At 44.2% G+C, this 16,579-nt stretch overlaps 1 long non-coding RNA gene across 1 annotated transcript; it reads right to left on the bottom strand.

Moving 5' to 3' along the window:
• Positions 1-294: 294 nt before the first annotated feature.
• LOC148149922 (uncharacterized) lies at positions 295-10,787 on the bottom strand. Its single transcript, XR_015757103.1, has 3 exons — positions 10,716-10,787; positions 8,780-8,828; positions 295-365 (listed from the first exon to the last, which is right to left on the bottom strand). It is a non-coding gene; the product is annotated as an uncharacterized LOC148149922 (long non-coding RNA).
• Positions 10,788-16,579: the final 5,792 nt, after the last annotated feature.

Raw genomic sequence — 16,579 nt, 5'->3', positions numbered from 1 at the left:
AAGAAACAAAGGGTAGCTGTTAACTTTAGGGCTACAGGTTGGGATTGCCACCAATCCTTGTGGCTGTGGCTCACATCCAGCAGCTAACATAAATATGATAGCTCAGGGCATCCTGAAGCATGACCCATACTCACCCTCCTGCAGATAGCTGCACCTGAGACCTGTAGATCCTGTTTCATGTAAGAGCTCTCCTAAGATATGGTGGCTTTTGACCTGCTGCTTTTCTCCATGCAGGCATGTGCCTGCCAGTTGCAGCTGCTTCTGTTGCTGTTTTTATGAGTCTCCAACAATGAATTATTTGCAACTATAGCAGCACAAGAAAAATGGCATAGTTCATCTCTGTCATGATCCTTTCATTGCCAAATCTGTAGAACAGAAAGTGGATACAATGCTATGTTATTAATGGGACATTTTAGCCCCTGTCATTCCCTTCCCACAAAGCTCTTGGTCAGGAGTTGCCCTTTCTCATATTGAGTGCTAGTTCTAATTAATGAAAAACATCTCAAACCTATTAAAACATGTATGCGAAGTATATTAATTGGTAAGGGTATTACAGGAATTATAGGTGACTTTCAAATACATGTGTTTAAATAAAAGAAAACAGATCTTTATTTTCATTTCAATGTGGACTTTGACACTGCAACCTGCCCATAATGCTGTGTGGATATTTTTAATCCAGCTGTGTTGTGACATATCGCTGGAGCAGGTAGGGCTTGAACTTAGGCCATCCTGCTTAATGGTATGTACACTACCACCGAGCCACCAGAGCGCCCCCCCATAACCCACGGTGTATCCAGAGAGAGTAGCTCTGGTGGAATTATTTAGATGATTATCAGTCACATGAGGTTGAAATGTGATTTTGATAATTTCACGTTATAAAAGGCAGATTCACAAGGGTTGGTGACGAATCGCCACAGCAGATTCACCGCCGATGATTAGCCACTGGGGAAGTTTAAAGTCCATTGAGCAGGATCTCATAAAAGCAACGCTCACAAATTTTGGTTTATGATTGATGTGTTGTAAGTTTTACAAATTATATTGGGGAATGTACGGAGGGTGGTAGAAAAGCCAGTAGCGTTTTGAAGACGGAGACGGTTGTGTTTCAGTGAGAGAGAGTCGGTAGTGGAAACCTAACGGTGACAACGAAACTGCTGATAAATCTCGCTGAAAGGGTCAGTTGCTTGGGTGTACTCCATCCAAACTGACTAGCCACCGGATTTGTCTCTGATTGGGTTGGTTGCTTGGTTATATTTATATCCAAACCAACTGACTACTGGACGGGAGGATTAAAAACAAAAATACATAAAATGGAAGGGGAGTTTGATAAAGAGTGTGAAGAATATGGAGGATGTTCTTCCGATTTAATGTTGCCTGTAAAACAGCAGTGGGGTAAAGCCAGAAGTCAGTTAGTCAGTGGGCTTGCAAAGAACAAACAAAAAACAATGATGGAGAAATATGATAAGATTTGGGAGGAATTACAGAAACAAGGCAAAGTCCCTAAAGATGAGGAGAGGAAGAAATTGTCACCGTTTTTAGGAAAAGCAGGAGAGCAAGCTAAATTAGAAGTAGAAGAGCACATGAAGGGAAAGAAAGGGTCAATATTAGTTAGAAGAAAGTGGACAAAAGAAGGCGGGGAGAAAGAAGAGAGGAGGATTCATTTGCATAACATGACGTTGGCCTGTATGGCGGTAGAAACATTACAAAAGAAAGTAGGTGGTACCTCTACAATAGAACTGACAAAGGAGACAGAAAATGCAGGACCATCCGCGCCATTATATCCTAAATTGCCTGGGGTACAATCACCGCCCCCATATCCTGTAATACAAATGCCACTTATGTATGTTCAAGAAGGGGTGTTAGACATGCGAGAAGTAGGAACAAGAGAGTACAACGTAGTAAAACAGAGACTGGCGGAGGCTGTAGAAGAAAGTATCAGAAAAGTAAAAAAACTAACACTAGAAGCTGAACAGAGAGTTAAGGAAGCGGAGGAAGCAAGCAGGGTGGTAATGACACACAGCAGAAACAAAGAACAGCCGAAACAGGGGAGATATTCAGCAGTGCAGGAACCAGATGCTCACTCGACACCGTATAGTGTTGAGAATGAAAAGAGGGGAAGATTACATGATTCAGGTCAGTTATTGGATGATGGGTTCTCAGACAGAAGAAGGAGAGATTTGAGGGAAGAACAGGATAGAGAGAAATTGGATGGGGAGGAGTCTAAAAGTAGTACAGACTTTGAGGATGAAGAATCCCTGACAGACGATGATCCAAACACCTACCCAGTCACTTTGAAAGGCTCACTCACAATGCATACCGAACATAGCCCTCCACTGAAGCCCCTACCTGAACCAAGTTACAACTTGCGTCAAAGAGACACATTACGACAACCTATAAAGTATCAGCACCACCAAATGCCATTAATTTACAGAGGCTCTTATCTGGGGGATGTTTATCAGTCCTTCACATATACTGATATGAACTGCATCCCGGATAAAATCCCCCCACCCATGGAGGGAGGTGGGCCCTGGATGATTAAATTTTCCCAATATACACTAGGCCACAAGTTAGCTATGGGCGACTGGAGAGCATTGTTGGGTAAGCAATTGAGTATGTGGGAAATACAGCAGATTGAAGCGTCTGCGGGGACTACCTTATTACCTGATTCGGAACCGTTTGTGCAGCATGCCACCTGTGTGGGAAGGGCAATGAGGGAGAGATTCCCGATTCCACCGGGAGCGATGCACTCACTCACCTTCACAATGAAGGAAGGTGAGGATATGTCTGCCTTTTTGGCTAGGTGTAAGGACACGTGGACAGATACTGCGAGGAGCCATCCAGGGTCGGGTCAGCTACAGACCACGTTATTTAGGAATGCCGTCATGACAGGGATGCCTAAGGAAGTAAAAGAGGCAATGGAGAGTAATCCTGACATCCCAGGTTGTTCTACAGAACAGTGGGAAAAACATTTTACGCACCACATGAAGCGTTACAAGACAAAACAGGATGAAGATAAACAGAGCAATGAGTCAGCTCAAGAGCAGTTGCTGAAGTTACAGCTCGATGAGGCTAGGAGGAAGGCTAATGATACAAAGAAGGCCTCCCAAAAAGACGACTAATCAGATGGTTCAGCAGCCGTCGCCACAAAATAACCTGTCGAGTTTAGATCCAACACCTGATTGGATGCCACCCTACCCCCAAAATGGGGGCAGGCCTATAGGTGTTTGTTTTAAAAAATTCTCAAGGTCAGGTTCGTAGGAGAGTAGTCTGACACAGAACAAACGACCAAGAGGCGAGTCTGCTAGAATATGAGCATTTTATTCCCCGCAGCGTCGCCACAACCAGGTCTCATACTTACAACGGGTCTGGCTTATACTCACTCTACATGTTACCGGAACTGGGAGCCGTCAGTTCTCGTAGAGCGGTTGCCAACAACCCACGCTCGGCGGTTAAACGTAACCCCGGAGCAGACTCCCGGGTCTGGCTTATACTCACTCTACATGTTACCGGAACTGGGAGCCGTCAGTTCTCGTAGAGCGGTTGCCAACAACCCTCGCTCGGCGGTTAAACGTAACCCCGGAGCAGACTCACCGAACTGGAGACTTTTCCAGCTGATATACTCTTTTCCAGATATAAACATTCATGTGAACAGCAGAGCAAGGCTAAAAAACACATTCCATTCTGGTTACATACAGATAAGAAGATTCACACAGGGAGGTGTGTAATAAGATTCACACGGGACTAAGCAACACCTCCATTCCGGTTAGATTCACACATGTATTGGGACACAATTTTAACCCTTTCACCACATTCCACTGCTTGGCCCAATACATGTGTTACATTATGATTCACACATGTATTGGGACATAATTTTACACCACATTCCACTGCTTGGCCCAATACATGTGTTACATTATGCTTAATTCAGTTCAATTCGTTTCAGTTAATTTCAGTTCAGTCAATTCAGTGTAGTTCAATTCAGCTCAGTTCAGGTCTGTTCAGTTCAATTCAATTGTGTTCAATTCAGTTCCGTCCATTTCAATTCAATTTAGCTCAGTTCCATTTTGTTCCGTTCAATTTGATTCACTTCAGTTCAATTCAGTTCAGTTCCACTCAGTTCAGTTCAGTTCAATCCCATTCAATTCTGTTAACTCCGCTTCAGCTTTTTGGACATGCCCACATCCTCCGCTGTACCCCAGGCAAGGGGTTCTTCGGCAGGACTGGGATCCTCTCAAGGGTGGACAGCAGCGACCCTGGGGTTCCTCCGGTCGCCCCCCACCATTTCTCAAACAAACTGCCACGTCATGCCATGGTCCATGCCATCCCGGGACGGTCGGGACCTCCACAGTTTGTTCTTCTGGTTTCTTAGTCTTTTTCCAAAACATTGTTCTGTATCAAAATCTCTCCTCAATTGCGATTGACCCTGCTCGCAGCGCCAAAATGTTTTAAAAAATTCTCAAGGTCAGGTTCGTAGGAGAGTAGTCTGACACAGAACAAACGACCAAGAGGCGAGTCTGCTAGAATATGAGCATTTTATTCCCCGCAGCGTCGCCACAACCAGGTCTCATACTTACAACGGGTCTGGCTTATACTCACTCTACATGTTACCGGAACTGGGAGCCGTCAGTTCTCGTAGAGCGGTTGCCAACAACCCACGCTCGGCGGTTAAACGTAACCCCGGAGCAGACTCCCGGGTCTGGCTTATACTCACTCTACATGTTACCGGAACTGGGAGCCGTCAGTTCTCGTAGAGCAGTTGCCAACAACCCACGCTCGGCGGTTAAACGTAACCCCGGAGCAGACTCCCGGGTCTGGCTTATACTCACTCTACATGTTACCGGAACTGGGAGCCGTCAGTTCTCGTAGAGCGGTTGCCAACAACCCACGCTCGGCGGTTAAACGTAACCCCGGAGCAGACTCACCGAACTGGAGACTTTTCCAGCTGATATACTCTTTTCCAGATATAAACATTCATGTGAACAGCAGAGCAAGGCTAAAAAACACATTCCATTCTGGTTACATACAGATAAGAAGATTCACACGGGGAGGTGTGTAATAAGATTCACACGGGACTAAGCAACACCTCCATTCCGGTTAGATTCACACATGTATTGGGACACAATTTTAACCCTTTCACCACAGTGTTCCAGGAGGAATGCATGGTAGAGGAAGGGGCCGCGGAGGATTCAGAGGTCAGCCACCCAACACCTGTTTTGAATGTGGCCAGCCTGGGCATTTGAGACGGAATTGTCCCATGCTGTGGGGAACCCAGGGAGGCCAGGGATCGTTCCGAGGACAGTATGTCCGCTCAAGTCAGCCTCCTTTCCAACAGGCTGTTCAGCCTTACCAAATCCCAAATGCAGCTGCAGCCCCGGTGCAAGGACAGTACCCCCAAGCTATGCCGGAAGGGCAGGGGTACGAATATTGACGGGGCCCGAGAACCCAGGGGCATGTGGGGTTGGCAGACCTCTATATGCAAATGAGGGTAATGGACAAGAATCTGTCTTTTTTGGTTGACACGGGTGCAAGATTTTCTACCATCACTTGTGATATACCTCGGTCAAGCATGTCATCCTCTAGCGTCCAGTTAGTAGGGTTCTCGGGTAAACCAAAAAATCTGCCTTTGATATCACCACTGATCACATCAGTGGCCGGACAGACCTTTCGTCACCAGTATATTTCATCACCTGCATGCTCTGTGAATCTGATGGGACGTGACTTGCTGGTGAGATGTGGGGTCTCGGTTCTGCGCGGACTAGACGGGCTGGTAGTGACCTTTCCAAATGGCCATTCCGTCAACTGTTCTACGACAATGATTCACTCTGGATCCCAAATGATGCTATCACCGGACACATCACCAACGGCAGAAGGGCAGTGGGCAGATATATACTGGGGACTTCTCGAACCCGAAAACAGGCAGAACAATGGCATACAGTCTTTATACAACCAATGGCGACCCTGGGTTCAGATGTTACATCCCTATGCTCCTCCTGCAGATCCCCTTCATGTTACCTTATATTATGATAGAGATGATAATGAAATTTATCAGTATGCATTCTATCAGCACCTAGAAGGGACTCAATGGAATATTTCCTCCAGTTGCATTCTGCTTGGAAACGAAGGTGTGGCAGGTGTTGTTGAATTAACTGCAGAACAGTTGGAATGGTATGAGATGTCTGAAGAAGCTATACCTCATGTCACGTTGGCCGTGCATGCTGAATATCAGGCCAAGGATCTGGGACCTATGTCCAAACGCTTGATGGTGCTAACGGACTGGGTGTGGACTCAGTTACCCGGTTTACAATATTCACCATCAGAGGAAGCCTATAGAATTACGTACAGGACAACTGACAAGGTACTGCTGGAACATAGGCAGATTGAAAGGTTTCATGGTAGGGAAAAAACAGACCATCCACAGGCTGCAGCGATGCTTGATACTCTACCAGATACCTTGTGGTCAGCAAGTTCAACGGACGTTGGTTACTGCAAACACGTCACACCAATCACATTTGATTTAATAGACCACACTCGATTTGGCAGAGACAATACTCACATAAACCAGAGGCTGAAGCCGGCATTGCCGACACAATTGTAAGATTGTTAGCAGCAGGGGTGCTAGAACCCTCCCAGTCAGCCTGGAACACCCCTATCTTACCTGTAGAGAAGCAGAATACAGGTAAATATAGGATGGCGCATGATCTTAGACGGATCAATAGTGTCGTCTCTACTCCAACAGTTCCAGTTCCAAACCCTTACACTGCGATGTCTGTGCTGACCCCTGACCATAAGTGGTTCTCGTGCATTGATCTGGCCAACGCGTTCTTCTGTTTGCCCCTACCTGATCATCTGAGGGACATTTTTTTGTTCACCTACAAAGGCCAACAACTACGTTATACAAGGGTCCCTCAAGGGTTTATTTTGTCACCTGGGGTGTTTAATCAGGTACTGAAACAGCAGCTGAAGGATCTGACGCTCCCAAAGGGGGTGGTATTGATCCAGTATGTGGATGACATTCTTTTGGCAGCACCCGATCATGTTTCTTGTTTGGAAGCCACAAAGTCGTTGCTGTTTCACCTGTATAGTGTCGGTTTCAAAGTTTCACGTGTTAAATTGCAATGCTGCAGACAAACGGTGTCTTTTCTGGATAGAGTTATTTCTGCTAAGGGAACAGGTGTGTCTCCGTCCCATAGATCCTCCATTCTACATCATACCAAACCAGTCACTGTAAAAGACATGCTCTCATTTCTTGGGTTGGTCGGGTACAGTAGACAATTCATTGCATCATATGGGGAGCTCACTTTCCCTCTAAGGGCCATGGTAAATGAGCAAGGCATGAGAAATTTGTCGGCCCATTTGCAGTGGACTATGGAGGCAGATGAAAGTTTCATATCTCTTAAATAGGCTTTAACGCGGGCTGCTGATTTAGCGGTCCCAGATTACAAAGAGCCATTTTTCCTCAATATTTCTGAAAAATTACACACAATAAATGGTGTTCTTTTTCAGAAAAAAGGGGGAGGCAGGCAGGTGCTGATGTATGTAAGTGTTACCCTTGACCCAGTAGAGGACAGATACCTGCCATGTACAAGACATGCAGCAGGGGTAGCAAAAATTCTCCAAAAGGTTGCACATATAGTCATGGGCCATTCACTAACAGTACTGACGACACATAGTATAGTGGCCTATGTGAACTCAACAGCCTTTACAATGACGTCATTGCGGCAAACCAGGTTAGAGAAAATCTTGAATGCACCACATATAATTTTTACACATGAAGGAATCAACATGGCTGACAATATGGGAGAAGGAGAGCCACACATGTGTGAGGAAAGGATACAGAGAGATGTCAAAGTTAGGGCAGATTTACAGGCAGTTCCATTAGTAGACCCAGAAGAAGTGCTGTTCACAGATGGTTGCTGTTACAGACATCCAACTGAAGGACTTAAAGCAGCCTATGCAGTGGTGTGACAGACAAGTGAGGGATTTGAGGAAGTGTTGACAGGAAAAGTGACAGGCAAAGAATCAGCCCAGTTGGCTGAACTACAGGCAATGATAGCTGCGTTAGAATGGTCAGAGGGAAAAAGAGTAAATATCTACACCGACTCTGCATATGTGGCAGGGGCTATACAGGTAGAACTTAGTCAATGGATCAGGGCAGGATTCTTAACAGCAGCAAAAACCCCTATTAAACATGAAAAAGGTTAGCGGAGGCCCTAATGAAACCTGCAGAAGTGGCGGTGGTCAAGTGTAGAGGACACGATAAAGCAGACACAGTAGTAGCGAAGGGCAATCAGGAAGCCGACTCAGCAGCAAAGAAAGCAGCAGGGTATACAGCACAGTATATAATGATGCAAATAAAGAGAACAGTATATGACCTGCTGCCTGCTTGCGATGTGAATGTGTTAATAAAAGAGCAGCAGAAAGCCTCTCCTCATGAACTGACAGTTTGGAGAGAGAGAGGGGCCACAGAGTCAGAAGGGATTTGGAGGTCACCGGACAGTAGACCAGTCCGACCCCGAGGTTTGATGGCTTCCATGCTCCAGGAAACTCATGGGCTCACACATTGTGGTAAAACACAGATGCAGAGGTATCTGACATATTGGTGGCATCCGTTCTTGCCAGCAATGATTGAAAATTATATCAGGGAATGTAGAACGTGTACAGAATACAATGTGAGACCAACAGTGAAACCACATGAGGGAAAATTCCCTCTTCCAAGAATGCCAGGTCAGGAAATAGTGATTGACTACACTGATATGATAGAGAGAGTAAACGGATACCGTACCTTTTGGTAGCAGTGGATGCATACACTGGTTGGCCAGAAGCAATACCTCCTAAAAAGGAAGACGCAAAGACAGTGATCAAATTCTTGATAAACCAATACATTCCAATGCATGGGTTTCCAAAGAGAGTCAGGTCAGATAATAGCACACATTTTAAGAATAAGGACCTGCAAGAAGTTGAAGCAGCTTTAGGACTGAAACACGCGTTTGGAACAGTGTACCATCCTCAGTCACAGGGAAAAGTGGAAAGAATGAATCAGTCCATAAAAGGAAAAATAGGAAAAGTGTGTGCACAAACAAAGTTAAGCTGGGTGGATGCCCTACCATTAGAAGCTCAGTAAACTCTATTACAGGGTTCACTCCGTATGAGCTAACAACAGGGCAGCAGTTCCCGGGACCAGGAGCTGGAATACAGATCTTAGAGGGAGGAGGAGCCTCTCTAAGGTACAAACCTTACTATGACCAACTAACAGCTCTGGTGTCAGCTTTCTCCAAACAGGTTGGATCGGAAAAGGGGGAAGTACAGACCCAGACGCCATCTACCACAGACTGGGTCCTGTTGAAGGTGATCAAACGGAAGTGGTCGGAGCCGAGGTGGACAGGACCTTATAAGGTGGTGGAGAGGACATCTCATGCGGTCAGACTACAGGGAAAAGGAGAAAGCTGGTACTATTGGAGCCAGTGTGCAGCCACGGAACCACCAACGAGAACTCTAGAACAAATAAGAACAGAAAACGAGTAGAAGGGTCTTAAACGATTAATGTTCGCAGGAAGAAGGTTCTGGAAAAAGGGGGGAGAGGTTCTCAAGATTTCCAAGCAAAGTTGTGTCAAGGATATAATGTCTATCTCTGTAAGCAGCCCACATTACCTTAGGCTGTGGAAGTTGGGAGTCTTTGATATTGTTTTATGTATAAGTGTTATGCTGCTGTTAATAGGAGTATTAACCACGAGGGACAAACACACAGGCGAGGGAGGAAGTTCCAGGAACAAAAGATCAACAAGACAAGAGGCGGATAAATGTTTAAGGGAGACGAGGAGTCAGGTACACATCAGACACGATAGAAATCATGATACAACATACCAGTTTGATTTATGGTCACGTGATGCTCCGTTTCGCGGGCAAAAGAAGGCCACGCGGGGTTGGACATCCGGGAATGCGAGGAGGCGGAGAATGGAGTCAGATCAACAGTCAATCAGAAGTAATTGATTGTGGCCAAGATACAGGGACCTGGAGGGAATATGATGTATACCTTTGCTTCTATGCCATTTACTATGACCCATGCCTGTCGTGAGATAATGTATTAACATGGACTGGGGTGCGATGGACCCCCAAGAGGTCGTCACCTTCGGATAATAGATGGAACATTCGAGACCATGTGAGCTTGACAAAGGGGCAACTCGATCATTCTTCAGAGCTAAAAAATCCACTTTTGTTAACCCTGACAAAATTTGATATTAATCCTAGTCCAAAAGAGGTACAGATTTACTGTAAGAGTGATGACAGAAGCTTTTATCTTGTAATAGGTGTAGATCAATCTGGAGTGGATAACATGGGATTATTGAAGGTAACCTTAGTGGACCCTCCTATGAGCCAGCCACAAACTGAAAACATAAGTATGGAGGTAGAATCAAGTTCAGGAGTTGTGGTAACAGACCACAACAACCTTACAAGAAGGGATATTATTAAATTAGCTACCGGGTATGGGGATAAGAACTTATGGCTAGACTGGATGACAGTGACCGCAACCTCAATGAATATGAGTAATTGCGTCGCGTGTTCTTCGGCAAGGCCAACCCTATTTACTACCCCAGCCCCATTGTTCCCTAATATAGACCCGATAGGATTTCACTGCATGATGGCCCTCACCATGCAGGCGGACCCTCCAAATTGTACCACATTAAGTGTTATTTTCCCACCTGTAAAGAATTCCACGTTACCTCCAGTGTTTACTCCAAGGGCCAACAATTACTTGTGTTTCGCTCGAAGGTCTAATATAATCTTGGGAGACATGCCCGCTGCCTGGTGTCAGGATACGATTAATGTAACCGGCTGGCAGAATGCTAGCACAATGGTTTGGGCCAGAGCTGATCTTTTTTGGTACTGTGGAGATAGAACACTGCATATTAGTCTACCTCCAGATTGGTCTGGAACCTGTGCAATGGTCAGGTTAGGGGTACCCTTATTCCTCTTAGGAGAACAACAACAGGGAATAAATCTGTATATACGAATTCGCAGGGATTTGTTTGATGTCACATCTGGCTCAACCACTTACATAGATGCAATAGGTGTTCCCCGCGGTGTACCTGATGAATATAAATTGGCAGATCAGATAGCAGCAGGATTTGAGAATCTCCCAATTATCGGTGTTCTATTCCCAGTTACGCCGAATAAAAACGTTGACCGAATTAATTATATATATTACAATGTACTTAGGCTAGCTAATAGAACTAGAGATGCGGTGGCGGGATTCTCTGAACAATTGGCAGCGACTTCATTGATGACAGTGCAAAATAGAATGGCTTTAGATATGTTGTTAGCAGAAAAGGGGGGAGTGTGCTCTATGTTTGGAGACCAATGTTGTACGTTTATCCCAATAATACGGCACCCGATTGCTCGGTAACCAGAGCCCTGGAAGGACTAAGAACCTTGTCTGAAGAAATGCATGGACATCGCGGTATTGACAATCCTCTAGGAGGTATTTTTGATTCATGGTTTGGGAAATGGAAAGGATTAATTGTCTCTGTGTTTATGTCCCTCGGTGGTATGATTATTGTGTTAGTGTTGTGTGGATGTTGTTGCATTCCCTGTATTAGATCTTTGTTGAACAGGGTAATTATTACAGCAATTGAAGGGAAGGCTCCCCCGCCCTACCAGATGTCACAGATGGAGACGGAAACCATGGCTTTGGCAAGAAGGAAGACTATGCATCGGAGAGTGAATGTGATGTATAGAACTGGTTGGTTGGTTGGTCTCATTTTTATGTGACCAAAAGGGGGACTTGTAAATATATGGCTTATTTGTAAAATAGAAGGCTGGCTGCGAGTGTAAATGTATTCGGCATTCGGAAGTCTGGGGTGATGCTGTTTAACGCGTGCAGAAGGGGGTCACGTGACGTTCCGTTTCGCGCTCCGGAAGAGTGCGAGGTGGTCACGTGACATTCCAATTCGCGCCCCGGAAGAGTGCAAGGCGGTCACGTGACGTTCCGTTTCGCACCCCGGAGGAGTGCGAGGAGGTCACGTGATGCTCTGTTTCGCGGGCCGAGGAGGTCACGTGATGCTCCGTTTCGCAGGCAAAAGAAGGTCACGTGGGGTTGGACATCCGGGAATGCGAGGAGGCGGAGAATGGAGTCAGATCAACAGTCAATCAGAAGATAATTCTACCTCAGTGATTGTATGACATTTTTTATAGTATAAAAGACTGGCTCAGGGACAGGAATAGGTCTTACTTTTTGACCTGGCACACTTTGTAGTTTGTCAGGGACAAAAGGTTTAGACCCAGAGCTCTGAATGCTTTGTCCACCTACTGTTTAAAATAAATTAAGAGTGTGAGACTGAATATCTTCTCCTATTGCTTAATTTAAAAGAACACGCAGGACTGGGCTCACACATAGAAGAAAATAAGTTGGTAGATTGAGCCAAAGTCCGACAGCTATTCTTCTAAGATATTCCAAACAATCTCTTTCGCCGTATACAAGAACTTTTTTTTATTCTATCGTCTGCGTCTCAATACTTTTTTAGCTTTATTTGTGGTGGCCCCTTTGTTCACATCGCCAAAACTTAATACTTGAATCACTCTTGGATAGTTTATCAAAAATATATATAAAACCATCGTGGTAAAACTTCTTATTTCCACGTTTACTAATAATTTCTGTTTCCATCCTAAAAATTCCTGTTCCAAAAATACAAGCTTAAAAAAACTCTCCTGTACTGAAACAACGCAAACACTACCTTAACCAATATAACGACAATTTTTTTTATATACCACCAATATTCAAACTATACGACTTATTTGAGGTGGCGAATCGTCTTCAGTGGCCCATGGGCGGTGGCTAATCGTCAGCAGTGAATCTGCTGTGGCGAATGGTTCCATCCTGGATTCACAAAGGTACAGAGAGCCAAGGAGGAAAGCCACTTTTGTTGCTGCTTTCTGGGTGTTACTGCATTTTGAAGTGTCCATGAGACTCCAGAAATTTGTGACAGATTGCCTTGATTTCATCTGCATGTCATTTTGAAGGCTGGCAATCTCCACTTCCAAGATGAGGAAGTTAAACAGCACACTGATTTGTTCAAAAATGTCACTAGCATCCACTTCCATGCAGGGTTTGAAATAAACATCATGTTGGGGTCCAGCTGCTCAATATTATTAAATCTGTGGCTGAGCTCATGGCCAAGCCTGGGCATGAAACTAGGCAATGTCTAGGATTCCAGCAGCAGCTTCATTTTTTTTTCCTGCAGTCGGAGCACAGAAGGAATAAGATGTATTTTCCTTTCCTGTACTTGAAGTATCAGAAGGTTAATTTTTGACTAAATCTTTCATTACCCTAGTCGTATCACCACTTGACTTTTGTTTCCCTTGCAATTCACAGTTCAGGTCATTCAATTTCTGTCATTATCTATTAAAACTGCCAAATTCAGCAGCCACGCAAGTTTTGATAATTTGGACTTATGAAGGTTTTGAGTTCCGATAAAAGTGAAAGAAATTGACCCAGTTTTTTTTCCCAGCCAAGCTAACAATTACAGTTTGCAGCAAAACATCACCACACTTGGATGACAGTGTCAAGCAATGACTTGGAACTTCAATGTTGTTTGACCTCTGCACGAATCAAATTAGTATTTCTCTAACAACAGGAGACATAATGAGATTATGTCTTTGGCACAAATTGGCTTTGATGAATGATACAATAGTAGTTCAAGAAAGGAGGAAAATCCGGGTCTGCTTTACACGTTGCAGTGAAAATGGCAGGGTGCTCAAACATTGTGGGCACACTATCAATTGTTATTGCCACTAGCTTGAATTGAATTGAATTTATTGTCACGTGTATCGAGGCACAGTGAAAAGCTTTGTCTTGCAAGCAATACAGGCAGATCACAGAGTTAAGTAGCATAGATAAGTAAATAATAGTTAAACAGCAGCAAAAACAAAAACACAGGTACAGGAGAATGTTAAAGGTTTGTGAGTCCATTCAGTATTCTAACAGCAGTAGGGTAGAAACTGTTACAGAACCAGCTGGTGTGTGTGTTCAGGCTTCTGTACCTTCTCCCCGATGGTAGAGGTTGTAGCAAAACATTGCCAGGGTGGGATGAATCTTTAAGAATGCTGGCGGCCTTTCCTTGACAGCGAGCCTGGAAGATGGATTCTATAGATAGGAGGTTGGCCTATGTGATTGTCGGGCCCGAGTTCACCACTCTTTGTAACTGTCTCCGATCTTGAATGGTACAGTTGCCATACCAGGTAGTGATACATCCAGACAGAATGCTCTCAATGGCGCAACTATAAAAGTTGGCAAGGGTATTCACCATCATGCCAAATTTCCTCAGCTGCCTGAGGAAGAAGAGACTGTTGGGCCTTTGTAACCAGTGCAACCACATGAAGAGTCCAAGAAAGCTTCTCGAATGCTTTTTTGTGAAATGTTCTTGATGTCATTGTCCACATTAACTCCTCTGGTTCTGGTTCTCAGAGACAATCATGTTGAGAATTTCTCTTTAATGGTGAGTTCTTCAAATGTGATTCGATCAAACACTGCCAGCAACGGGCAATATCCCTTGTGTCGACTGATTTATTGCATTCAATAGAAAACCACATTGACCCACTTAAATCCATCTCTCACTGTTCTGTCACATTGGTATGTAACACATGTACCCTTCTTGTCATGGTGTTTTACTCCTAACTGCAGGGCTGAGATGACTGACATAACTTCAGAGTAAATTTTGAAATCTTGGAATGAGGACTGTGCCATCACAACCATCTCACCCTTCCTAACCACACCATGTAAAATGTTACCTTGTTCTTGGTCAAACAATGACAATCTTTGAAAGATGCCTCTGATAACATAGGAGTTGCTTTTAGGTGGTTTGGTAATAAAAAAAAATATTCTTGCCTTTTCAATGCAGTTTTTAGTTCAATTACTTTTTGTGACTGCAGACTGCTGCCTGCAGGAAAATCCCTCTCAAATGCTTGTGGACTGCTGTATACTACCTCTTAACATTGCTGTTCTATTCTGACTGCAACTGTCACACTCTAGATGAAACAGGCATATTTATCCCTCATACTTTGTAAACAAAATATCATTCTTCCACTCTTCATGGAAGTAGTATGTCTTGCGTTTTCACAGATGGACCTGCTTTGCATTCATGATGTCAACAAGAATAGATTATTTTTCCCATCGCAACTCAGCTGGCTAAGAAGTAAGCTTACTGTGTTACCTTGGAAATGATACAAGGAACACAGCTGGCAAACTAATTGTCTTTATCACGGATAATTCACTTTCTACGCTCAGTTTGCCTGGAGCCTCTCTCACCTCTCATCTGCAGCTGGACTTCCTTCATAATAACCAGGAGCAGCAGTAGGCCGTCTGGCCCTTCGAGCCTGCTCCGCCATTCAACAAGATCATGGCTGATCTTTTCATGGACTCAGCTCCACTTACCCATCTTCTCACTGTATCCTTAATTCCTTTATTGTTCAAAATAAAATCTATCTTAACTTTAAAAACATTTACTGAAGTAGTCTTCACTGGGCAGGGAATTCCATAGATTTACAACCCTCTGGGTAAAGAAATTCCTTCTCAATTCAGTCCTAAATCTGCACCCCCTAATTTTGAGGCCATGCCCTCTTGTCCTAGTTTCACCTGCCAGTGGAAACATCCTCTCTACTTCTATTTTATTTATTCCCTTCATAATTTTATGTTTCTATAAGACCCCCCCCCCTCCTTTCTTCTAAATTCCAATGAATATAATTCCAATCTACTCAATGTCTCCTCATAAGCCAACCCTCTCAACTTTGAAATCAACCTCCTCTGCAACCCCTCTAGTGCCAGTACATCCTTTCTCAAGTAAGGAGACCAAAACTGCACACTGTACTCCAAGTGTGGCCTCACCAGCACCTTGTACAGTTGCAACATAATCTCCCTGCTTTTAAACTCAATCCCTTTAGCAATAAAGGACAAAATTCCATTTGTCTTCCTAATTACTTGTTGTACCTGCAGACCAACCCTCTGTGATTCATGCACAAGGACACCCAGGTCCCTCTGCATAGCAGCATGCTGCAACTTTTGACCATTCAAGTAATAATCCTTTTTACTGTTACTCCTATTAAAATGGATGACTTCACATTTATTAATGTTCCATCCGCCAGACTTTTGCCCACTCACTTAAAGTATCTATGTTCCTCTGTAAGTTTCACAGTCCTCTGCACACCTTGCTCTGTCACTTGTCTTAGTGTCATCTGCAAACTTTGACACACTACACATGGTCCCCAACTCTAAATCATCTATATAAATTATGAATAATTGCAGTCACAACACTGATTCCTGAAGCACATTAGTTACTGATTGCCAACCAGAATAGCACTCAATTATCTCCACTTTTTGCTTCCTGTTGGTCAACCAATCCTCTATCTATGCTAATACTTTACCCCTAACACCATGCATCTTTATCTTATGCAGCAGCCTCTTGTGCAGCACCTTGTCGAAGGCCTTTTGGAAATCAAGGTACACCACATTTACTGGGTCCCCATTGTTCACCTTGCTCATCATGTCTTCATAGAATTTCAAAAATTAGTTAAGCATTACCTGATGAACCTCCTC

The sequence above is a fragment of the Chiloscyllium plagiosum genome, unplaced genomic scaffold (genome assembly GCF_037043375.1).
Source record: "Chiloscyllium plagiosum isolate Xiang-an unplaced genomic scaffold, Cpla_swu_hap1 HiC_scaffold_5, whole genome shotgun sequence".
NCBI lineage: Eukaryota > Metazoa > Chordata > Chondrichthyes > Orectolobiformes > Hemiscylliidae > Chiloscyllium > Chiloscyllium plagiosum.
Note: the sequence above shows the minus strand (reverse complement) of the source record. Positions and strands in the feature narration are given on the sequence as shown.